Source organism: Salvelinus namaycush, chromosome 7 (genome assembly GCF_016432855.1).
Source record: "Salvelinus namaycush isolate Seneca chromosome 7, SaNama_1.0, whole genome shotgun sequence".
NCBI lineage: Eukaryota > Metazoa > Chordata > Actinopteri > Salmoniformes > Salmonidae > Salvelinus > Salvelinus namaycush.
Genome location: NC_052313.1, coordinates 23,985,894 through 24,012,871, shown reverse-complemented (window position 1 = coordinate 24,012,871; position 26,978 = coordinate 23,985,894).

Below are 26,978 nucleotides of genomic sequence, written 5' to 3'. Positions count from 1 at the left end.
CATACCTCTGCACATCGACTGGGTACTGGTAAGCAGTCATTGCATTGGAAGGGCCCATAAGTAAGCATTTCACCTGTTGTTTACGAAGCATGTGACAATTAATATATTTTTTTGATTTGAAGTAAAACAACAAAAACAAATGGCTAATAAATGAGCATTATGGACGTTATGTTTGGGGCAAATCCAACACAACACATCACAGAGTAACACTTCATATATTCAAGCATGGTGGTGGCTGCATCACGTTATGGATATCTGCTGTTGAATCTGCAGACGTGTTGCTGTGCGTTTTGTTGCTGTGCGTTTTGCTGCCAACTTTACTTTACTTTGCTAGCTGACAACTTTACGTTTTTTTGTTTTGTTTTTGTTTTTAATTACCGTTTCTATTTTTAGTTTTTCCATCGCAACTTTTTTCCCTCATTCAACTTTTTCACTCCGGACGCTTTATCTGGACATGGTTCGTCAACACCTTCAACAGCCGAAGCTAAGTAGTAACATTAACATGATGTCTTCTAATTGCAGTCGCTGTACTCATAATATACAGGAGAACGATCGCCTTACGGCGAGAATAGCTGTGCTACAAGCCCAGCTTCAGACGCAATCGTTAGGCAAGGGTAATTTCAGTGTAGGAAAGGAAGAAACAGCGTCTGTGCCACCAGTAAGTACAGATAGTAACGTTAGTATAAACCCCCCGCACAGTCCCCGCAGCCGGACAACTTTCTCATGGCTTCTGGAGGGAAATGCTGTTGGAATGCTCAACCGGTGTCGCTCATTCAGCCGACAGAAACTTTCAACCGGTTCTCCCCATTATGTAGCGAGTCGGAGTCTGAGTCTTCTCTTGTCTCTACTCCTCCCGTTACGGGGTCTGAGACGCCGAAGGCTCCCACCATTAGCTCTGACAAATTGAAAACCCTAGTCACTTAAAACGAATCACCCAGCGATCATACACTGTTTACCAGGGGGCAGGGCTACCGACGTTAAGGCTAATCTAAAGATGGTGCTGGCTAAAGCTAAATCTGGCGAGTGTAGAGAGTATAGAGATATTGTTATCCACGTCGGCACCAACGATGTTAGGATGAAACAGTCAGAGGTCACCAAGTGCAACATAGCTTCAGCGTGTAAATCAGCTAGAAAGATGTGTCGGCATCGAGTAATTGTCTCTGGCCCCCACCCAGTTAGGGGGAGTGACGAGCTCTACAGCAGAGTCTCAGCACTCAATCGCTGGTTGAAAACTGTTTTCTGCCCCTCCCAAAAGATAGAATTTGTAGATAATTGGCCCTCTTTCTGGGACTCACCCACAAACAGGACCAAGCCTGACCTGCTGAGGAGTGACGGACTCCATCCTAGCTGGAGGGGTGCTCTCATCTTATCTACCAACATAGATAGGGCTCTAACTCCTCTAGCCCCACAATGAAATAGGGTGCAGGCCAGGCAGCAGGCTGTTAGCCAACCTGCCAGCTTAGTGGAGTCTGCCAATAGCACAGTCAGTGTAGTCAGCTCAGCCATACCCATTGAGACTGTGTCTGTGCCTCGACCTAGGTTGGGCAAAACTAAACATGGCGGTGTTCGCCTTAGCAATCTTATTAGGATAAAGACCTCCTCCATTCCTGCCATTATTGAAAGAGATCGTGATACCTCACATCTCAAAATAGGGTTACTTAATGTTAGATCCCTCACTTCAAAGGCAGTCATAGTCAATGAACTAATCACTGATCATAATCTTGATGTGATTGGCCTGACTGAAACATGGCTTAAGCCTGATGAATTTACTGTGTTAAATGAGGCCTCACCTCCTGGTTACACTAGTGACCATATCCCCCGTGCATCCCGCAAAGGCGGAGGTGTTGCTAACATTTACGATAGCAAATTTCAATTTACAAAAAAAAAAATGGCGTTTTCGTCTTTTGAGCTTCTAGTCATGAAATCTATGCAGCCTACTCAATCACTTTTTATAGCTACTGTTTACAGGCCTCCTGGGCCATATACAGCGTTCCTCTCTGAGTTTCCTGAATTCCTATCAGACCTTGTAGTCATAGCAGATCATATTCTAATTTTTGGTGATTTTAATATTCACATGGAGAAGTCCACAGACCCACTCCAAAAGTCTTTCGGAGCCATCATCGACTCAGTGGGTTTTGTCCAACATGTCTCTGGACCTACTCACTGCCACAGTCATACTCTGGACCTAGTTTTGTCCCATGGAATAAATGTTGTAGATCTTAATGTTTTTCCACATAATCCTGGACTATCGGACCACCATTTTATTACGTTTGCAATTGCAACAAATAATCTGCTCAGACCGCAACCAAGAAGCATCAAAAGTCGTGCTATAAATTCTCAGACAACACAAAAATTCCTTGATGCCCTTCCAGACTCCTTCTGCCTACCCAAGGACGTCAGAGGACAAAAATCAGTTAACCACTTAACTGAGGAACTCAATTTAACCTTGCGCAATACCCTAGATGCAGTTGCACCCCTAAAAACGAAAAACATTTGTCATAAGAAACTAGCTCCCTGGTATACAGAAAATACCCGAGCTTTGAAGCAAGCTTCCAGGAAATTGGAACGGAAATGGCGCCACACCAAACTGGAAGTCTTCCGACTAGCTTGGAAAGACAGTACCGTGCAGTACCGAAGAGCCCTCACTGCTGCTCGATCATCCTACTTTTCCAACTTAATCGAGGAAAATAAGAACAATCCAAAATTTCTTTTTGATACTGTTGCAAAGCTAACTAAAAAGCAGCATTCGCCAAGAGAGGATGGCTTTCACTTCAGCAGTAATAAATTCATGAACTTCTTTGAGGAAAAGATCATGACCATTAGAAAGCAAATTACGGACTCCTCTTTGAATCTGCGTATTCCTCCAGGGCTTAGCTGTCCTGGATCTGCACAGCTCTGCGAGGGCCTGGGATCGGGAGAGACACTTAAGTGTTTTAGTACTATATCTCTTGACACAATGATGAAAATAATCATGGCCTCTAAACCTTCAAGCTGCATACTGGATCCTATTCCTACTAAACTGCTGAAGGAGCTGCTTCCTGTGCTTGGCCCTCCTATGTTGAACATAATAAACAGCTCTCTATCCACCGGATGTGTACCAAACTCACTAAAAGTGGCAGTGATAAAGCCTCTCTTGAAAAAGCCAAACCTTGACCCGGAAAATATAAAAAACTATCGGCCTATATCGAATCTTCCATTCCTCTCAAAAATTTTAGAAAAAGCTGTTGCGCAGCAACTCACTGCCTTTCTGAAGACAAACAATGTATACGAAATGCTTCAGTCTGGTTTTAGACCCCATCATAGCACTGAGACTGCACTTGTGAAGGTGGTAAATGACCTTTTAATGGCGTCAGACCGAGGCTCTGCATCTGTCCTCGTGCTACTAGACCTTAGTGCTGCCTTTGACACCATCGATCACCACATTCTTTTGGAGAGACTGGAAACCCAAATTGGTCTACACGGACAAGTTCTGGCCTGGTTTAGATCTTACCTGTCGGAAAGATATCAGTTTGTCTCTGTGAATGGTCTGACCTCTGACAAATCAACTGTACATTTCGGTGTTCCTCAAGGTTCCGTTTTAGGACCACTATTGTTTTCACTATATATTTTACCTCTTGGGGATGTTATTCGAAAACATAATGTTAACTTTCACTGCTATGCGGATGACACACAGCTGTACATTTCAATGAAACATGGTGAAGCCCCAAAATTGCCCTCGCTAGAAGCCTGTGTTTCAGACATAAGGAAGTGGATGGCTGAAAACTTTCTACTTTTAAACTCGGACAAAACAGAGATGCTTGTTCTAGGTCCCAAGAAACAAAGAGATCTTCTGTTAAATCTGACAATTCATCTTGATGGTTGTAAAGTCGTCTCAAATAAAACTGTGAAGGACCTCGGCGTTACTCTTGACCCTGATCTCTCTTTTGACGAACATATCAAGACTGTTTCAAGGACAGCTTTTTTCCATCTACGTAACATTGCAAAAATCAGAAATTTTCTGTCCAAAAATGATGCAGAAAAATTAATCCATGCATTTGTTACTTCTAGGTTAGACTACTGCAATGCTCTACTTTCCGGCTACCCGGATAAAGCACTAAATAAACTTCAGTTAGTGCTAAATACGGCTGCTAGAATCCTGACTAGAACCAAGAAATTTGATCATATTACTCCAGTGCTAGCTTCCCTACACTGGCTTCCTGTTAAGGCAAGGGCTGATTTCAAGGTTTTACTGTTAACCTATAAAGCGTTACATGGGCTTGCTCCTACCTATCTTTCCGAGTTGGTCCTGCCGTACATACCAATACGTACGCTACGGTCACAAGACGCAGGCCTCCTAATTGTCCCTAGAATTTCTAAGCAAACAGCGGGAGGCAGGGCTTTCTCCTATAGATCTCCATTTTTATGGAACAGTCTGCCTACCCATGTGAGAGACGCAGACTCGGTCTCAACCTTTAAGTCTTTACTGAAGACTTATCTCTTCAGTAGGTCATATGATTGAGTGTAGTCTGGCCCAGGAGTGTGAAGGTGAACGGAAAGGCTCTGGAGCAACGAACCGCCCTTGCTGTCTCTGCCAGGCCGGTTCCCCTCTCTCCACTGGGATTCTCTGCCTCTAACCCTGTTACAGGGGCTGAGTCACTGGCTTGCTGGTGCTCTTTCATGCCGTCCCTAGGAGGGGTGCGTCACTTGAGTGGGTTGAGTTACTGACGTGATCTTCCTGTCTGGGTTGGCGCCCCCCCTTGGTTTGTGCTGTGGTGGAGATCTTTGTGGGCTATACTCGGCCTTGTCTCAGGATTGTAAGTTGGTGGTTGAGGATATCCCTCTAGTGGTGCGGGGGCTGTGCTTTGGCAAAGTGGGTGGGGTTATATCCTTCCTGTTTGGCCCTGTCCGGGGGTTTCTTCGGATGGGGCCACAGTGTCTCCTGACCGCTCCTGTCTCAGCCTCCAGTATTTATGCTGCAGTAGTTTATGTGTCGGGGGGCTAGGGTCAGTTGGTTATACCTGGAGTACTTCTCCTGTCTTATCCAGTGTCCTGTGTGAATTTAAGTATGCTCTCTCTAATTCTCTCGTTCTCTCTTTCTCTCTGAGAACCTGAGCCCTAGGACCATACGTCAGGACTACCGGGCATGATGACACCTTGCTGTCCCCAGTCCGCCTGGCCTTGCTGCTATTCCAGTTTCAACTGTTCTGCCTGCGGTTACGGAACCCCTACCTGTCCCAGACCTGCTGTTTTCAACTCTTAATGATCGGCTATGAAAAGCCAACTGAGATTTATTCCTGATTATTATTTGACCATGCTTGTCATTTATGAACATTTTGAAAATCTTGGCTCTCTCTAATTTTCTCCTTCTCTCTTTCTTTCTCTCGGAGGACCTGAGCCCTAGGACCATACGTCGGGACTACCGGCCGTGGTGACTCCTTGCTGTCCCCAGTCCGCCTGGCCTTGCTGCTATTCCAGTTTCAACTGTTCTGCCTGCGGTTATGGAACCCCTACCTGTCCCAGACCTGCTGTTTTCAACTCTTAATGATCGGCTATGAAAAGCCAATCAGATTTATTCCTGACTATTATTTGACCATGCTTGTCATTTATGAACATTTTGAAAATCTTGGCTCTCTCTAATTTTCTCCTTCTCTCTTTCTTTCTCTCGGAGGACCTGGGCCCTAGGACCATGCGTCGGGACTGCCGCCCGTGGTGACTCCTTGCAGTCCCCAGTCCGCCTGGCCTTGCTGCTATTCCAGTTTCAGCTGTTCTGCCTGCGGTTATGGAACCGCCACCTGTCCCAGACCTGTTGTTTTTCAACTCTTAATGATCAGCTATGAAAAGCCAACTGAAAATTATTCATGATTATTATTTGACCATGCTTGTCACTTATGAACATTTTTGAACATCTTGGCATAGTTCTGTTATAATCTCCACCCGGCACAGCCAGAAGAGGACTGGCCACCCCTCATAGCCTGGTTCCTCTCTAGGTTTCTTCCTAGGTTTTGGCCTTTCTAGGGAGTTTTTCCTAGCCACCATGCTTCTACACCTGCATTACTAGCTGTTTGGGGTTTTAGGCTGGGTTTCTGTACAGCACTTCGAGATATTAGCTGATGTACGAAGGGCTATATAAAATAAAAAATTGAAAATTGATATCCTTGTCATCGGCAAGGTCTAGGGAGTTTTTTAGGATAAAAAGAAACGGAATAGAGCTAATCACAGGCAAAATCCTAAGGAAAAACCTGGTTCAGTCTGCTTTTCAACAGACACTGGGAGACAAGTTCCCCTTTCAGCAGGACAATAACCATAAAACACAAATGCAAATTTACACTGGATTTGCTTACCAAGACGACATTGAATGTTCCTGAATGGCCTAGTTACAGTTTTGACTTAAATCCGCTTGAAAATCTATGGGAAGACTTGAAAATGGTTTTCTAGCAATGATCAACAACAAACTTGACAGAGCTTGAAGAATCTTTTAAAGAATAATGTGCAAATATTGTACAATCCAGGTGTGCAAAGCTCTTAGAGACTTACCCAGAAAGACTCACATCTGAAATCGCTGTCAAAGGTAATTCTAACATGTATTGACTCAGGGGTGTGAATACTTTTGTAAATTAGGTATTTCATTTCAAATAAATATGCTAAAATCTCTAAAAACATGTTATCACTTATGGGATATTGTGGGTAGATGGATGAGAAAAAAACATTTTCATCCATTATGAATTCAAGCTGTGACAACAAAAGTCAAGGGGTATGAATACTTTCTGAAGGCACTGTGACTTCTAAGTGATAGGAAGCAGGAGCATCACCACCACTCAGCCTACAACACTGTGCACACACCCGTCGTTACTATATCACTAGTTTCGTCATGTCAACAAATGACTGCTGTCTGAACACACTCAAATCCTATTTGGTCACTTGTAACTTGCTGTTTGGACAGTCAGTATGGATTTCAAACGGATTTGAAAAACACAACTGATTTGAGCATTAATGCCTGCAGTGTGAACAAGGCTTAAGTCTTTGACCACACTGTGTTGTTACTTTGGTGAGTAAAAACTCATGCTTCCTAGCTTTCAAAGATGCGCTGCGCTTGATGTTCAAGCCTCTCCTCCAGCCTTTGAGGAAATGCAGTATCTCTGTCACCCAAGCAAGGTCACGCTTAATCCATTTATTTATGGAGTCATCCTTGTGTGTCTATTGCTTCTGCTCATATGGCTTGTATGACATAGTGTCTGGAGCTTTGAAAAAGGCTTGTTTATAGCCACTCATATTACAGTAGCTAAATGGCTGCTGCTCATTCGAATTCATTATACCCTTTTTTTACTGAACACATTTCTCTCATGTCTTTCTGTTCCTCTACCTATTAGGATAATTTAATTTAATCAAGAGAGAGAGATTTCTGGTTCCATGCTTCAAAATGCCTTAAAAAAACACTACAATTAGAGTATATCCGATTAACAAAACCTGAAGGTAATCTGCATAGAGAATGGGCTACTTATTTTCGTCTAGGTTTAGTCGAGGGCCATGGCTCAGACCCTATTGGCTATGGGATGCGTGATAATCTCTCATGGACAGACAACGTAAACATAATTGGTACCGTAGATCTGTCATGATACAACAGGATGCGTGTGTAACAGGGTTGGTTTCAACTTGCCATGTCAGAAATATATATTCAATGTTTATGTATTTCTATTGGTTGGTTCAAGTCAGATGTCAATATGTCAAATGCCATTGGCTACACTTCCAGACAGGGGGAGATCGTGAACGTCAGTTCTTCCCAGTCTGATATTGACATGCAAGAGGTAGGTCAAGGTAGGTCACATTCTATTTAAGTTCACTATGTACATATCCTGATATTGAGCCAGAATTCTCTCTCTCTCTCTCTATAAACTGATCTTACAAAACATTAGTAACACCTTCGTAATATTTAGTTGCACCCTCTTTTGCCCTCAGAACAGCCTCAATTCATGGGGGCATGAACTCCACAAGGTGTCGAAAGCGTTCCACAGGGATGCTGGCTCATGTTGACTACAATGCTTCCCAAAGTTGTGTCAAGTTAGCTGGATGTCATTTGGGTGGTGGACCATTCTTGATACACACAGAAAACTGTTGAGCGTGAAAAACCCAGCAGCGTTGTAGTTCTTGACACACTCAAATTGGTACCTACTACCATATCCCGAGCAAAGGCACATAAATCTTTTGTCTTGCCCAATCACCCTCTGTATGACACACATACACAATCCATGTCTCAATTGCCTCAAGGCTTAAAAAATTCTTTAACCTGTCTCCACCCCTTCATCTACACTGATTGAAGTGGATTTGCCTGGTCAGACTATGTCATACTAAAGGACACCAATAATAAGAAGAGACTTGCTTGGTCCAAGAAACACGAGCAACGGACATTAGACCAGTGAAAATCTGTCCTTTGGTCTGATGAGTCCAAATTTGAGATTTTTGTTTCCAACCACCGTGTTTGTGAGACGCAGGGTAGGTGAACGGATGATCTCTGCACGTGTGGTTCCCACCGTGAAGCATGGAGGAGGAAGTGCGATGGTGCTTTGCTGGTGACACTGTGAGTTATTTCGAATTCAAGGTACACATAACCAGCATGGCTACCACAGCATTCTGCAGCGATACGCCTTCCCATCTGGTTTGCGCTTAGTGGGACTATCATTTGCTTTTCAACAGGACAATGACCCAAAACACACCTCCAGGCTGTGTAAGGGCTATTTGACCAAGAAGGAGAGTGATGGTGCTGCATCAGATGACCTGGCCTCCACAATCACCCGACCTCAACCCAATTGAGATGGTTTGGGATGAGTTGGATTGCAGAGTGAAGAAAAAGCAGCCAACAAGTGCTCAGCATATTTGGGAACTCCTTCAAGACTGTTGGAAAAGCATTCCTCATGAAGCTGGTTGAGAGAATGCCAAGAGTGTACAAAGCTGTCATCAAGGCAAAGGGCAGCTACTTCGAAGAATCTAAAATATATATTTTAATTTGTTTAACACTTATTTGGTTAGTACATGATTCAATAGGTGTTATTTCATAGTTTTGTTGTCTTCACTATTATTCTACAATGTAGAAAATAGTACAAATAAAGAATAACCCTTGAATGAGTAGGTGTGTCCAACCTTTTGACTGGTACTGTATGTAAATAAGTACTATTTTTTTCCCTTAAAAAATATATATTTCAGAATAAGGCTGTAACTTAACAAAATGTGGAAAAAGTCAAGGGGACTGAATACTATCTGAATGCACTGTACATTTGATTACAACATTCTCTGTCTGATATTGACATGCAAGCAGCGAATCACAAATCTACAGCCATTAACATACTGTTGTCCTGCACATCTAATGTGTTTCCTTGTGTCTATTGTCAAAATAAACACCAAACATCTAGGATCGCTGGCTGGACAGTCCTTTCTTTAAAAACACAACGCAAGAGAGTTACGAAGTACGACTGGCATTTGTTCCAGTGCTTGGTTTTTTCATCACTGGTTATTTGGACAAATCACGATTTCACAGGTGTGAGCATCTTTAGAATTTTGAAAGGGGAGGGGACATTTGGCCCATAGAGTTGCCCGTAAAATGCAGACAGAGGATGGAGCGCTTCGGCTCTTCGGTTTATCTCTTCTCTTATTAACATGTATGGACCCAGAATTTAATCAAACATCTGACCAGTTATGTAAGACTTTAGTTCTGGATTAACCGAGATTATATGCTCGATAACTGGACTTCATGTTTTCTTAATAATATTCTCATTTGCAATCCACACAGTAAGCAATTGTGGGCTGCAGGTAGCCTAGCTTTGTGCCAGTAACCGACAGGTTGCTGGTTTGAATCCCTGAGCTGACTAGGTGAAAAACCTGTTGATGTGCCCTTGAGCAAGGAATTTAACCCTAATCGCTCTGGATAAGAGAGTCTGCTAAATGGCCGAGAAAGGGTCATTTCATTAGATACGTTTATTAACACTGAACATAGGCACATTCTAAAATAGGTAGGTGGGGTGTCAAACTCATTCTATGGAGGTCCGAGTGTCTGCAGGTTGTTGGTTTTGTCTTTAAATTAATACCTAGATAAGGAAGGGAGGGGAGTTCCATACTAATTACTGACCTTAATTCAACAATCAAGTACAAGGATGGAGCGAAAACCCGCAGACATTCGTCCCTCCGTGGAATGAGTTTGACGCCTGCCTTAAAACAATCCCCGTCAAGGGAGGAGTTTATTTTTTTGTATATCACAGTAAAACAGTCTTATGATGACTGTAACATTTGTTGGCACTTTCAATTCTTGCACATTTTCTCATAAAAAGTGTATTTCAACACTCGGCCGCTGAGGCAAATTTGACAAATGACTAAACTTGGAACCAATCAAAACTCCCGTATATACCCCTTGTGATGAAGGCAGCCAATGGACTGCTTCTATCTACAATGTAAACATAGCCTCTTGCGAAAACAGGTAACTCTGTTGACCATTTAGACAATTTATTGAAAGCTAGACAAGGTTACAGACTAGCCTAGCCAACTACTGTAAATGTCAATTTGTGTTTCATTATACATTCATTATACATGAATTCAGTTGTTAAATCATGTTTTGGCATTCCAAGTAACTAGCTGCAGGCTTAAAGGCACATTCAATCATATACTTTGTATAGAAACCCAAATCAAAGCACGTAGATACAAATATGTGTGTGTGTGTCATGTATAAGAGAACTAGAGTTTGATTTCTTAGCCAGACGAGTTCTAAAATAGCAGCTGCCCAATACCATGTTGGGCATGCATAATATTGGATGCACTGGAATATAGGGTATGGAGCATTATAAAGAGATTATATAAAAAGCAGTTGGGAAATTAATGTTTGAGTTTCAAGTACTAAATATTCAGTGAACGTGAGTATATTTAGGTGGTTTAAATGATTAACTTTCCCAAAAAACTTCTAAAAGTTAAGTGCCAAAATTTTGCCAAACCATTCATTATTCTACTAACTACAGTATGACTGAGTGAGACGTTTTCCATAATGTATGTTTAATGCATATACATACAAACAAAGAACACCATCACAAATGGTGTTTCACCATTTACTGAGTAAGAAGACAAATAGTAAAGGTGTCTCAGGAAGTATTTGATGTATCTATATAAATAGTCTAACCTACCAATCGATGTAAATCAAGTGTTTTGGAGGGCACAATCTTACAATGTTGCCGTCCAGAAATGAGAGCTTTACCATTTATGCCAAAAGCCTGGGCCTGTGATGGAGACTGTACAACTGTCATCAACACATATCTTATGTACCCAGGCCCCAAGGAACTAGGGTTAAGTGCCTTACTCATGGGTACAACGGCAGATTTGTCAGAGATTCGAACCATTAACCTTTCGGTTACTGGCCCAACGCTCTTAACCTGCCGCCCTGACAAGACTGTTTTAAGACAAAACCCACAAAGAAAAGACAACAGGCAAATGCATATGTGGTCTCAATGTCTAAATAGTGACGTCAGGGCTAGTTCAAACTGCAGGACTTGGTGAATAGATCATGTGAGAGACAATAATGAATAAAGATGCGCAAGCACGTGAATGTGTAGTGGGTGTTCTTCCACTCTAAAATGCACTAGACTGTATAAGACACAATCCAGAAAAGAAAAGAGAACATTCAAATGCATATGAGGTCCCAATGTCTAAATAGTGACCGCAGGGCTAGTTCAAACTGCTGTAGGATGATTCTCCTCACAGGTGAGTGAGTGAATCAGCCCATGCTTGGTAAATTGCAATTGGTTGATCTCTGGGGGCAGGACACAGAAGAGCTGAATAGATAATGTGAGACAAAATTGAGAGACAAGAATGAATAAAGGAAATCAGCACAGCAAAGGAATGTAGCTAGTGAGCTAGGAAATTAACATTCTGACAGTATGAGGCATGGTGCTCTGCAATCATTCTACTCCAACTATTGACAGGGATAATGTGGTATTTATTATTTGTCAGTATGAATGAAATTAGTGGGTCCTGCCTTGATGACTGTATTAGATTTACACTACTTGTCCTATAGATTTTTCTAGTCTTAAATGTAATACTTGCAATAAACTGAAAGCTAAAACGCTGATTGTCCTGGAATGACATGCTAGCTAGTGATAAAGCTACAGTATCTGCTCCTGCTAGCTAGAAACATATCTACTTGTTGTAACTAGCTAGCTAACTAGCAAACGAGCTACTGTACATTACTAAGGTTCCTGTGTTCTAAGTTGGGAGTCATTTTACAGCTTGCTTTGATGGTATCATGTTTCTATCACTAAATAGTTAGATTACAAAAAAATAAATAAATACCTGATAGCATTTTGTCGGACGGCGATGTCACCAGCTGTCTACTACCTTAGATACGGATAACGTGTATCAGCAGAAATAGTGTCGTTAATTTCATTGAAATGAATCAGTCATATACAGAGAGAGTTGGGCCAATGCGATTTCTGTCTGAGCGTTCCTCCATAGCCGTTGCTAAGTGTTAATTGAGGCTTACGCATTGTGTTGTTTATTTCTGATAGCTTTCACTAAGCTACTAAGCTAACATATGGAATTGTTTTAAGATGGTCATTTGTTTTAAGGATCGTTTAGCTATTTGAGTTTTAGGACCCCTTAAGGTATCAAAAAAAATATATACAAAATGTATTTGATTAAATGTTTAATTTGGCTTTAGAAGCCCAAAGAAACGCACTGAATAAAATCTTCATCCATGGATAAACAGATAGTAAAAAAATAAAAATAAATCTGAAGTGTTTGTCCTATATCTGAGAGATTTAAGAAAGATCAAGAAACTATACATGTATTTACACCCTTATATAGGCTTTCATTGCAAATAAGAATTAGTTCTTAACTGATTTGCCTAGTTAAATAAATGTTAAATAAAATAAAATCTATAATTTTTACAGGTATGGGGACCTTCAGACGAGTCTTGTGAGGTTTGTGGGTGTGATAGAGCAAAACAACCAACATGTATGTGTTCATGAGATTTTCATCTTTCCACAGAGGGGTTAGTGTGTAGCCCAAACTGTTCGGACGCTACAGACAGAAGTTGGCAGATTGACGGTACTGACTTGTAGGAGTGGTAGAGCTTGTGGGAGTGGTAGAGCAAAACAGAACGCCATGGTGTTTGTGAGAGTCTCATCTTTCCATAGGGTCATAATAGTGTTGTAGGCCAAACCGTTAGGATGCTACAGACGATTGCGTGAGAAGACCGATTTTCAGGATGTCTCATGGTCTGACAAACACCACTCTGGCTCTGCCACCTTTTACAGTAGATGCGGAAGTGCGACATCGGCGGATGCAGTGGATTGAGACGCATCTGATGCAAAGAAACAGATATCTGTAGTTTAAACTAACGGATTCTGATAGGGATTTTTGCATTATGCTAATTCGATTTCCACAGGGCTGCAGAAATTGACTCTAGGGGGTTAAAACCACATAGGCCTATCTCACTGCAAGCTCAAATTAGGACAAGCTAGATCAAATATTAAACTTGAAAACCAGATGTAGCTGAGGTAGTTCAGTAAACCTTGCTGCCATGATGACTTGCCCGAGACCTGATTACCGGTGTTTGCTCCCATAGCTACAGATGTAGGATCTTAATTTGAGCCACTTTGCTACAGCAGGAAAATAATCCTGCAGCAACAGAAAATGGGAATTATTATGTGGATCATAATTAATGGAACTTTTTTAATAGGGAAAATCAAGTCTGACATTTTAAAGTCGAAATTACAAACTTTAGAAGCCTTCTTAAACCTTGAATACACTATAAGTGTACATTTCCTGCAGTGCAGGAACATTCTCAGCACCAAATGAGTAATCAAATTAAGATCCCACAGCTGTAATTGTAACGTCCTGACCAGAGTTCTTATGTGTTTTGCTTGTTTAGTGTTGGTCAGGACGTGAGCTGGGTGGGAATTCTATGTTGTGTGTCTAGTTCGTCTGTTTCTGTGTTCAGCCTAATATGGTTCTCAATCAGAGACAGCTGTCAATCGTTGTCCCTGATTGAGAATCATATATAGGTGGCTTGTTTTGTGTTGGGGATTGTGGGTGGTTGTTTCCTGTCTTTGTGTTTTGTCTACACCAGCTAGGACTGTGACGGTTAGTTTGTTTTGTCATTTTGTATAGTGTCTTGTTTTGTGTTAATTAAATCATGGAAAATTACCACGCTGCACATTGGTCCTCAGATCCTTCTCGCCTCTCCTCGTCTAAGGAGGAGGACGACTTAGACTGCCGTTACAGAACCACCCACCAAACTCGGACCAAGCAGCGTGAGTACGAGCAGCAGCGGCCCACTACACAGGAATCCTGGACATGGGAGGAAATTCTGGAGGGTAAAGGACACTGGGCTCACATTGGAGAATATCGCCGCTCTCGGGAAGAGATGGAGGCAGCTAAAGCCCAGGAGCGGTGGTATGAGGCAGCACGGAAGCGTGGCTGGAAGCCCGTGAAGAAACCCCAAAAATGTCTTGGGGGGGGGGGGGGGGGCTAAAGGGTAGTGTGGCGAAGGTAGGTAGGAAACCTGCGCCCACTTCCCATGCTTACCGTGGAGAGCGGGAGTACGGGCAGACACCGTGTTATGCGGAAGAGCGCACGGTGTCTCCTGTACGTGTGCATAGCCCGGTGCGGGTTATTCCACCTCCCCGCACTGGCCGGGCTAGATTGAGCATTGAGCCAAGTGCCATGAAGCCGGCTCTACATATCTGGCCTCCAGTACGTCTCCTCGGGCCGGTGTACATGGCACCAACCTTACGCATGGTGTCCCCGGTTCGCCAACACAGCCCAGTGCGGGTTATTCCACCTCCCCGCACTGGACGGGCTACGGGGAGCATTCAACCAGGTAAGGTTGGGCAGGCTCGGTGCTCAAGGGAGCCAGTACGCCTGCACGGTCCGGTATATCCGGCGCCACCTTCCCGCCCCAGCCCATTTCCTCCAGTTCCAGCACCCCGCACTCGCCTTATGGTGCGTGGCCCCAGCCCAGTACCACCAGTGCCTACACCACGCACCAGGCTTCCAGTGCGTCTCCAGAGGCCTGTTCCTCCTCCACGCACTCTCCCTATGGTGCGTGTCTCCAGCCCAGTACCTCCAGTTCCGGCACCACGCACCAAGCCTCCTGTGCGTCTCCAGAGCCCTGTACGCACTGTTCCTTCTCCCCGCACTCGCCCTGAGGTGCGTGCCCTCAGCCCGGTACCTCCAGTTCTGGTACCACGCACCAGGCCTATAGTGCGCCTCGAGAGTCCAGTGTGCCCTGTTCCTGTTCCCCGCACTAGCCTTGAGGTGCGTGTCTCCAGTCCGGTACCACCAGTTCCGGCACCACGCACCAGGCCTACTGTGCGCCTCAGCAGGTCAGAGTCCGCCGTCTGCCCAACGCCGCCTGCACTGCTCGTCTGCCCAGCACCGTCTGTACTGCCTGCCTGCCCAACGCCGCCTGCACTGCTCGTCTGCCCAGCGCCGTCTGAGCTGCCTGCCTGCCCAGCACCATCTGAGCCATCCGTCTGCCCAGCGCCATCTGAGCCATCCGTCTGCCCAGCGCCATCTGAGCCATCCGTCTGCCCAGCGCCATCTGAGCCATCCGTCTGCCCAGCGCCATCTGAGCCATCCGTCTGCCCAGCGCCATCTGAGCCATCTGTCTGCCCAGCGCCATCTGAGCCATCCGTCTGCCCAGCGCCATCTGAGCCATCCGTCTGCCCAGCGCCATCTGAGCCATCCGTCTGCCCAGCGCCATCTGAGGCATCCGTCTGCCCAGCGCCATCTGAGCCATCCGTCTGCCCAGCGCCATCTGAGCCATCCGTCTGCCCAGCGCCATCTGAGCCATCCGTTTGCCCAGCGCCATCTGAGCCGCCCGTCTGTCCCGAGCCATTAGAGCCGTCCGCCAGTCAGGAGCCGCTAGAGCCGTCCGTCAGTCAGGAGCCGCCAGAGCCGCCAGCCAGTCAGGAGCCGCCAGAGCCGCCAGCCAGTCAGGAGCCGCCAGCCAGTCAGGAGCCGCCAGAGCCGCCAGCCAGTCAGGAGCCGCCAGAGCCGCCAGCCAGTCAGGAGCCGCCAGAGCCGCCAGCCAGTCAGGAGCCGCCAGAGCCGCCAGACAGTCAGGAGCTGCCAGAGCCGCCCTCCAGTTATGAGCCGCCCTCCAGTCATGAGCTGCCTTCCAGTCATGAGCTGCCCTACAGTCATGAGCTGCCACTCAGTCATGAGCTGCCCCTCAGTCATGAGCTGCCCCTCAGTCATGAGCTGCCCTCCAGTCATGAGCTGCCCTCCAGTCATGAGCTGCCCTCCAGTCATGAGCTGCCCTCCAGTCATGAGCTGCCTTCCAGTCATGAGCTGCCTTCCAGTCATGAGCTGCCCTACAGTCATGAGCTGCCCTACAGTCATGAGCTGCCCTAGAGTCATGAGCGGCCCTACAGTCATGAGCGGCCCTAGAGTCATGAGCGGCCCTAGAGTCATGAGCGGCCCTAGAGTCATGAGCGGCCCTAGAGTCATGAGCGGCCCTAGAGTCATGAGCGGCCCTAGAGTCATGAGCGGCCACTCAGTCCTGAGCTGCAATTCAGTCCGGAGCTGCAATTCAGTCCGGAGCTGCAATTCAGTCCGGAGCTGCCTCTTTGTCCTGAGCTACCTCTCTGTCCTGAGCTACCTCTCTGTCCTGAGCTACCTCTCTGTCCTGAGCTACCTCTCTGTCCTGAGCTACCTCTCTGTCCTGAGCTACCTCCTAAATCATGTGTGGGCCTTGGGGAGGATTCTTAGGCCGAGGTCGTGGGCGAGGGTCGCCACTCAAAGGACGCTAAGGAGGGGGACAAAGACAGTGGTGGAGTGGTGTCCTCGTCCTGCGCCGGAGCCGCCACCGCGGACAGATGCCCACCCAGGCCCTCCTCTTGAGTTTTAGGGGTGCGTTCGGAGTCCGCACCTCAGGAGGGGGTACTGTAACGTCCTGACCAGAGTTCTTATGTGTTTTGCTTGTTTAGTGTTGGTCAGGACGTGAGCTGGGTGGGAATTCTATGTTGTGTGTCTAGTTCGTCTGTTTCTGTTTTCAGCCTAATATGGTTCTCAATCAGAGACAGCTGTCAATCGTTGTCCCTGATTGAGAATCATATATAGGTGGCTTGTTTTGTGTTGGGGATTGTGGGTGGTTGTTTCCTGTCTTTGTGTTTTGTCTGCACCAGCTAGGACTGTGACGGTTAGTTTGTTTTGTCATTTTGTATAGTGTCTTGTTTTGTGTTAATTAAATCATGGAAAATTACCACGCTGCACATTGGTCCTCAGATCCTTCTCGCCTCTCCTCGTCTGAGGAGGAGGACGACTTAGACTGCCGTTACAGTAATGCCTAGGCTCTATGCTTTAGCTTAGCGTGTTAACACGGTCTTGACATCCAGATGATAGTTAGTGTTTATGTTTATGTGCAAGCTTATAATTAAATCAGTAAACATTTCTGCCCAGTTTTGGCTGACAGATGATTTTCTGGTGGTTTTCGATATGAAGTTAACCCACCCTTGAATGGAATGTTGAAGGAAGTAGTAATACTGGTAATTGAATAATCGGTTTGCTGGTGAAAGTCAAATATAAGGGCAATTCTTGGATTGGGATCTTCTAACTTCCATGCCTTTATCTTTCACTCTTTGGGCCTTATTTGTTCAAATATAAATCAAAATATGAAGGTCATACACACAGGATCTTATCAAGCAAGCAGACCACAACAAAATACCAGTATGTGCTTTATGAATATTTATTATTTTTTCCTTATCAATTGGACTCAGTGGAACAGAAAAGTAAGTAACATGTTAAACAACAATATCTTTCTCACATGGAGAATGAGTTTGCTGACCACATAAATAAATGGTCATTTGTGCTATGTGTTAGAAGACAGGAAATAACTATGCTTGTCAGAGCATTTGAATATGAAAGTTGTGGTTCTAACCAACGTTCCAAAATAAACGATATTGAATGAAATTTATAGAGTTAAAGATTGGCTCCTTGTAAGCCTGCCCATTTACCCTTCTGCCGCCCCCTGTATCTTCCAATAGTGTTGAATATAGAGGGGCGAGCACATTTTTCATTAGAATTTTAATTTATTGTTTCATTGTGGTCTCCCAGGCCTGGCTCTATCACTGAAGCTAAAATAACTGAATTACCGACACGGGGACGAGGAGACTATGAATTCTATCATTATCGCCATGGCAACATGGGCTCTGAGCATGAGCTGCCAGGTTGGTATTGCGCTCTGAGCCCTAGCTCTCTCTTGCCGACTGGAGTGGAGTTCAGGCCATTGTGTTCTCAATAAAATGGGGGGGGGGGGTAAAGGGATTGCTTCTCTCCATGTGCAGGGCTGCAGGAGATATGATATCAAATGAGAGGCCAAGTTTTCTCATACGGCATTCTACATGGAAAGACGAGGGTTTCGAAGCAAATATAACTATTGAAGGAGGGAACTCATCAGTGAAGAGTAGCTTGAATGGTCCATTGGTCCTGACTGAAAGGGATTTCTAGTTACGTGACGGTACATGTCTTTTCTATGTAATTTACATCCAGTTGCTGGCACATTGATTCGGTTGCCCCAACAGGTCTCCCCTTTCTGACGGAGTACCACGATGCTCTATATTGCCATCTAGATTGTTCTTTTGACGAACACTTGTATTGCATAGTGGCGTGCTGCCGACATCCCCCCCTATGATCAAAAAAGGTGGGGTAAAATATATTCATCTAACATCAGTTGGATGCTGTGTGGCTGCATCGATTGAACAGCGCAGGGGGTGAGGTTGGATGATATATCTGTTTCATCATTGTACATAGAAATGATATTCATGGTACCAACACACAGAGTTAGAGAGAGAGAGAGAGGATAGGCCTACCTACTAAATCAAGAGATGAACAATCTCAATTGATTGGACCAGAGTCAGATATGATCTTAAAATGGCTAATTGAAATGGTATTGTATTGATACTGATATAAATTGGATTTATAGTCTCTTGGGAACAGTGAAGCATCATGGGAATTATCAGTAGCACCTTTTCTTTAACCAATTTTCCCAGATCTGAATATTGATATAAATTGATGCAAGTATGTTGAGATTTTGTGTAAGAGCTCATGCTTATCACAGTGTCTGCTCACCCAGCAGCCATTTTCCCATTCTGGTGAAATGAGTTTCAATTGCATGTGGCTCATTACTGTAAACAAACGCGGTATTAATATAAAATATGCAAATTAGTCCATATCAAATTACTCAGAGTGATTAATCACCATAGATTACACAGAATAATCAGTAACAGTATGTATGCCTACAGGATGGGATCCATATATTCATTTGCATCAGAACAATGAAACCGTTGTCCTCATGCACTCCTTTTGATCATATTTATGCAAGAAGTATTATAGATACTAACATGTACATTTTGTGGCTTACAACATGATACAATTAGTCCAGAGACTTCTCTTAACACGCTTATTTCCAACTTTCCCATACAGCCACAGTTAAATCCGTCTTTCAGATCTGTCTTCTGAGTTTTATCTTCAGGTCCTTGCAATTAGGTCTCCTAAATAGTATGCGCTATAACACAGGAGGTCCTTCAATTGTGCCACTTCAAAGCCAGAGAAGAGTAGGACGGGAGCCCTGACTGCAGACTGACTGGGGCTCCAGGGAGGCTATTTGAGTTGAGGCTGGTGCGGCGCCACAAACTATGTATCCACGGTAACTCTCGCTGGTTGTTGCATCACACATCGTGTTTTGATGTAATGCATACAGTATTCTCAATAGCAGTTGGAAAGATGACCTTGGAGAAATGGGATTGCTTTACCCATGGGTCTGGTCTACATTCTTAGAAAAAAAGGTGCTATCTAGAACCTTAAAGGGTTCTTCGGCTGTCCCCGTAGGAGAACCCTCTGAAGAACCCTTTTTGGTTCCAGTTAGAACCCTTTTCTGTTCCATGCAGAACCCTTTCCATAGAGGGTTCTACATAGAACCCAAAAGGGTTCTACCTGCAGCCAAAAAGGGTTCTCATATGGGGACAGCCGAATAACCCTTTTGGAACCTTTCAAATGTTAGATAGACCAACAGCCTGATGTTATAAGACTTTGCAAAAGTAGTTTTTGCTGGCTAATTAAGGTTGACTGGTCATATGTGCTACATTCCTTTGGAGTAAATAGACATGCAGAATTTTCATTTGGTTGAATTCTTAGACTTAGATTTTTTTTTAAACACAACTTGACAAGTCCCTTGACTTCAATTCCATGTGTCAAATGAACTCAATACAGATCTCTGAGGGACAGAGATCTATATTGATGGTTTGCATAGCAGTCACATTTTGTTGTCAAGCCGAGAATATCTCCTTCCTGTCACTTCTGTGCTTAGAATTGAGCGGTGATTAATCTCGGCTGAGGGTAACAGTACGACAACCATTGCATGGCAATTAGATGCGTTATTGTCCTTTGTGCAAGGCAACAAAAAGATTCATAACAACAAATTGTATTTTATTTAATTAATATGATATTAATTAAATAAAACTGTAATGTGCTGGGGGAGAAGGTTTGGGGATGCTTTGCACGTTCAAACAGCTGAATCTGTAACAACTGAATAATAAGCGACTTTTGGTGGTCTCGTTCTCAACGTAGTTGATGCACAACCATGTGCAAACACACGTAACCTTCTGCTTCCACCTATATGCCTCCTATGGAGTTAATGTTTCAGTAATTATAACCCTCGGTGTCACGGCCGTCGTTGCAGGAAGTGGACCAAGGTGCAGCGTGGTTAGCGTACATTTTCTTTTATTTGTTAAAATGTCGCCAACAAAACAATAAACGAAACACAACCGTGAAGCTTACAGGGCATAAGTGCCACTAACAAACCAAATAGAGACATAAAAAGGCTCTCTAAGGTCAGGGCGTGACACTCGGCAGGACCTCCAAACCTAAATTATTTCAGGATGGAATATTCTACAGGATCCTAGACAGGAGAAGCACTCCAGGATACTTTGCTAAACCGCGGCTGAGCATGGTGCTGTGAGTGTTGGTGCAGTCGGGTGTGCCTTTGATAAAGAGACAGGGGAATTGTCCTTTAAATTTACTGCCCTCTTTTTACTGTACACAATAAATTATCCCCGTGTTGCAGCCCCCTTTTCTCCACTTGCTAACACTAACTCAGTCAAAAAGCTGAAGAATTATGCCCCCAGGTCGCTGGCCACCCGAGCGCTCTGGGAAATGATTGGAGGAGAAAAATGCCATCCTGACGAACTAAGAGAGACCTTGGGAGATATATGAACAGCGAGAGGAATGGGGGAGCAGAGAGGGGGAGCAGAGAAACTGAAAAAGGGAACTATGCAAGCAGGCAGACCAACAACCTTTAGATGACTACATATCAGAGTTATTTAACCTGTAGGGCAACCTGGGAAGAAATATATTTTTATCTTCTCTTCTTGGTCGGTCTATATCCTCCCAGGGATGATGAAACGGTGGTGTCATGGGCGTGTTTAGGTACCTTAACCATCTCTGACTGGGTCTCAGGGACAGCCATTAACCTTTCCCCTGGCAGGTGGCGAACACAGGGACAAAATAACCAAGAGGAAGCATGGCCTATTTGGATGTTCTCATTACTGGAGCCCTGTCCTCTAAGTGAGGTCGCCAGGGGTTATCACCGAATAAAAACACTGTCAAGATCGCCTGCAAAGGTTAGGAGATGACCACCACAGTGAGTGATGCTGCCAGCAGCAGGATTGGAGCCTCGCATCAGTTTCCCTGCAGGAAGGTGTATTGTAGAACTGGAATGCCTTCCAAAGCTTGCTAATTACAGAAAAGAATGACCTCAACATTAAAGCTACATGCAAGACTAACTACTTGTCTTTGATGGTTTAGAAAGTGGTAAACCATCCACGTTCTGCCGAAAGTAAATCTGTTTCCGTTACTTTCCATTGGCTCATATTTGTCTTTATGGAGTCCAAGACGGTGACAGATATCCTGCAAACATGCTCTTTTCATATACAATACATATTTTTATACAACCTGGCCTCTTTAAAAATGGACCAAAAACTGTTTTTATGAAGATCCAACAAGCCATCTGTAAAACAACTTCCCACCGTTGCCATGATTTCGCTACCAATAGCAACCATCTGCGTTTGAGAAACATCAGAGGTGTCTTTGTAGCTTCTATAAACATGATATTTTCATGTTGATCTCTGTGCTCATGCTCAGGGTTCCCCTCATTTCATGCCCGCCATGTACTACTCCCGCCATAAAAACCACAGAAGGCAAACAAATCTGTCTGTCACGATCGTCAAAAGGACTGAGAGAGGACCAAGGCGCAGCGCGTGGAAAGTACATCTTCTTTTTATTTCAAGAAGGAAAAAACAAAACAACAAACAAAACAGACGACCGTGAAGCTATCAAACATAAGTGCTGACACAAAACACTTCGACATAGACAATTCCCCACAAACAGCTAAAGCCTATGGTTGCCTTAAATATGGCTCCCAATCAGAGACAACAATAACCAGCTGTCTCTAATTGAGACCCAATTCAGGCAACCATAGACTTTCCTAGATACCTACACTCAACCATAGACACAGCTAGACTTCTATACTAAACATAAACCCAACTACTCTAATAAACCCCCTAAACCTTACAACCACCCTAGACACTACAAAAAACACATACATTCCCCATGTCACACCCTGACCTAACTAAAATAATTAAGAAAACAAAGAATACTAAGGCCAGGGCGTGACATAACCCCCCCCTTAAGGTGCGAACTCCGGGCGCACCAGCACATAGTCTAGGGGAGGGTCTGGGTGGGCGTCCGTCCACGGCGGCGGCTCCGGCACTGGTCGTGGTCCCCACCCCACCATAGTCACTACCCGCTTACGTAGCCTCCTCCAAATGGCCACCCTCCACATTAACCCCACTGGATTAAGGGGCAGCACCGGACTAAGGGGCAGCACCGGACTAAGGGGCAGCACCGGACTAAGGGGCAGCACCGGACTAAGGGGCAGCACCGGACTAAGGGGCAGCACCGGACTAAGGGGCAGCACCAGGATAAGGGGCAGCACCAGGATAAGGGGCAGCACCAGGATAAGGGGCAGCACCAGGATAAGGGGCAGCACCAGGATAAGGGGCAGCACCAGGATAAGGGGCAGCACCAGGATAAGGGGCAGCTCCGGACTGAGGGACGGCAGCTCCGGACTGAGGGACGGATCCTGGCTGGATGACTGCTCTGGCGGATCTTGGCTGGACGGCTCTGGCGGATCCTGGCTGGACGGCTCATGGCTGGCTGACGGATCTGGCTGCTCATGGCTGGCTGACGGATCTGGCTGCTCATGGCTGGCTGACGGATCTGGCTGCTCATGGCTGGCTGACGGATCTGGCTGCTCATGGCTGGCTGACGGATCTGGCTGCTCATGGCTGGCTGGCGACTCTGGCAGATCCTGTCTGGTTGGCGACTCTGGCAGATCCTGTCTGGTTGGCGACTCTGGCAGATCCTGTCTGGTTGGCGGCTCTGGCAGATCCTGTCTGGTTGGCGGCTCTGGCAGATCCTGTCTGGTTGGCGGCTCTGGCAGATCCTGTCTGGTTGGCGGCTCTGGCAGATCCTGACTGACGAATGGCTCTAGCGGCTCCTGACTGACTAACGGCTCTGACGGCTCGGGACAGACGGGCGGCTCTAATGGCTCGGGACAGACGGATGGCTCAGACGGCGCTGGGGAGACGGATGGCTCAGACGGCGCTGGGGAGACGGATGGCTCAGACGGCGCTGGGGAGACGGATGGCTCAGACGGCGCTGGGGAGACGGATGGCTCAGACGGCGCTGGGGAGACGGATGGCTCAGATGGCGCTGAGGAGACGGATGGCTCAGATGGCGCTGCGGAGACGGATGGCTCAGACTGATCCTGTCTGGCGGAAGGCTTTGGCTGCTCCTGTCTGGCGGAAGGCTCTGGCGGCTCCTGTCTGGCGGAAGGCTCTAGCGGCTCCTGTCTGGCGGAAGGCTCTGTAGGCTCATGGCAGACGGGCGGCTTTGCAGGCTCATGGCAGACGGGCGGCTTTGAAGGCTCAATACAGACGGGCAGTTCATGCGGCGCTTGGCAGACGGACAGTTCAGGCGCCGTTGGGCAGACGGCAGACTCTGGCCGGCTGAGACGCACTGTAGGCCTGGTGCGTGGTACCGGAACTGGAGGTACCGGGCTGAGGGCACGCACCTCAGGGCGAGTGCGGGGAGAAGGAACAGTGCGCACAGGGCTCTGGAGACGCACAGGAGGCTTGGTGCGTGGTGCCGGAACTGGAGGCACTGGGCTGGATACACACACCACAGGGAGAGTGCGTGGAGGAGGAACAGGGCTCTGGAGACACACTGGAAACCTGGTGCGTGGTGTAGGCACTGGTGGTAATGGGCTGGAGACACGCACCACAGGGTTAGTGCGTGGAGGAGGAACAGGGCTCTGTTGACACACAGGAAGCTTGGTGCGTGGTGTCAGCACTGGTGGTACTGGGCTGGGAACACGCACCACAGGGCTAGTGCGAGGAGCAGTAACAGTACGCACAGGACTCTGGAGACGCACAAGAGGCTTTGTGCGTGCTGTAGGCACTGTCTTAACCAGACGGCTAGCACGCTCTTCAGGACGAGTCTGGAGAACTGTTCCCGGTGACATTAAGTCACCAACACGTTCATTCGGACGGATGCCGTGCCTCATGCACCAAACCAATACATCCCTCATAACTCTCTCCTCCAATTTCTCCATTAACTCCTTTACTGTCTCTGCGTCACTCTCCTCCAAATCCGCCCTCACCGGCTCCTTACGGTAAACAGGAGGAGTTGGCTCACGTCTCCCGACTGACCCAACTAAACTACCCGAGAGCCCCCCCCCCAAGAAATTTTTGGGTTTGACTTACGGGCTTCCAGCCTTGTTTCCGTGCTGCCTCCTCATATCTCCGCCTCTCTGCTTTCGCTGCCTCCAGCTCAGCTTTGGGGCAGTTATATTCTCCTGGTACTTCGCGGTCCAGAATTTCCTCCCAATTCCAATAGTCCTGTGTAGGTGGGTCCTGTTGTTGTTTCACACGCTGCTTGATCCGATTCTGGTGGGGAATTCTGTCACGATCGTCAAAAGGACTGAGAGAGGACCAAGGCGCAGCGCGTGGAAAGTACATCTTCTTTTTATTTCAAGAAGGAAAAAACAAAACAACAAACAAAACAGACGACCGTGAAGCTATCAAACATAAGTGCTGACACAAAACACTTCGACATAGACAATTCCCCACAAACAGCTAAAGCCTATGGTTGCCTTAAATATGGCTCCCAATCAGAGACAACAATAACCAGCTGTCTCTAATTGAGACCCAATTCAGGCAACCATAGACTTTCCTAGATACCTACACTCAACCATAGACACAGCTAGACTTCTATACTAAACATAAACCCAACTACTCTAATAAACCCCCTAAACCTTACAACCACCCTAGACACTACAAAAAACACATACATTCCCCATGTCACACCCTGACCTAACTAAAATAATTAAGAAAACAAAGAATACTAAGGCCAGGGCGTGACATAACCCCCCCCTTAAGGTGCGAACTCCGGGCGCACCAGCACATAGTCTAGGGGAGGGTCTGGGTGGGCGTCCGTCCACGGCGGCGGCTCCGGCACTGGTCGTGGTCCCCACCCCACCATAGTCACTACCCGCTTACGTAGCCTCCTCCAAATGGCCACCCTCCACATTAACCCCACTGGATTAAGGGGCAGCACCGGACTAAGGGGCAGCACCGGACTAAGGGGCAGCACCGGACTAAGGGGCAGCACCGGACTAAGGGGCAGCACCGGACTAAGGGGCAGCACCGGACTAAGGGGCAGCACCGGACTAAGGGGCAGCACCAGGATAAGGGGCAGCACCAGGATAAGGGGCAGCACCAGGATAAGGGGCAGCACCAGGATAAGGGGCAGCACCAGGATAAGGGGCAGCACCAGGATAAGGGGCAGCTCCGGACTGAGGGACGGCAGCTCCGGACTGAGGGACGGATCCTGGCTGGATGACTGCTCTGGCGGATCTTGGCTGGACGGCTCTGGCGGATCCTGGCTGGACGGCTCATGGCTGGCTGACGGATCTGGCTGCTCATGGCTGGCTGACGGATCTGGCTGCTCATGGCTGGCTGACGGATCTGGCTGCTCATGGCTGGCTGACGGATCTGGCTGCTCATGGCTGGCTGACGGATCTGGCTGCTCATGGCTGGCTGGCGACTCTGGCAGATCCTGTCTGGTTGGCGACTCTGGCAGATCCTGTCTGGTTGGCGACTCTGGCAGATCCTGTCTGGTTGGCGGCTCTGGCAGATCCTGTCTGGTTGGCGGCTCTGGCAGATCCTGTCTGGTTGGCGGCTCTGGCAGATCCTGTCTGGTTGGCGGCTCTGGCAGATCCTGACTGACGAATGGCTCTAGCGGCTCCTGACTGACTAACGGCTCTGACGGCTCGGGACAGACGGATGGCTCAGACGGCGCTGGGGAGACGGATGGCTCAGACGGCGCTGGGGAGACGGATGGCTCAGACGGCGCTGGGGAGACGGATGGCTCAGACGGCGCTGGGGAGACGGATGGCTCAGACGGCGCTGGGGAGACGGATGGCTCAGATGGCGCTGAGGAGACGGATGGCTCAGATGGCGCTGCGGAGACGGATGGCTCAGACTGATCCTGTCTGGCGGAAGGCTTTGGCTGCTCCTGTCTGGCGGAAGGCTCTGGCGGCTCCTGTCTGGCGGAAGGCTCTAGCGGCTCCTGTCTGGCGGAAGGCTCTGTAGGCTCATGGCAGACGGGCGGCTTTGCAGGCTCATGGCAGACGGGCGGCTTTGAAGGCTCAATACAGACGGGCAGTTCATGCGGCGCTTGGCAGACGGACAGTTCAGGCGCCGTTGGGCAGACGGCAGACTCTGGCCGGCTGAGACGCACTGTAGGCCTGGTGCGTGGTACCGGAACTGGAGGTACCGGGCTGAGGGCACGCACCTCAGGGCGAGTGCGGGGAGAAGGAACAGTGCGCACAGGGCTCTGGAGACGCA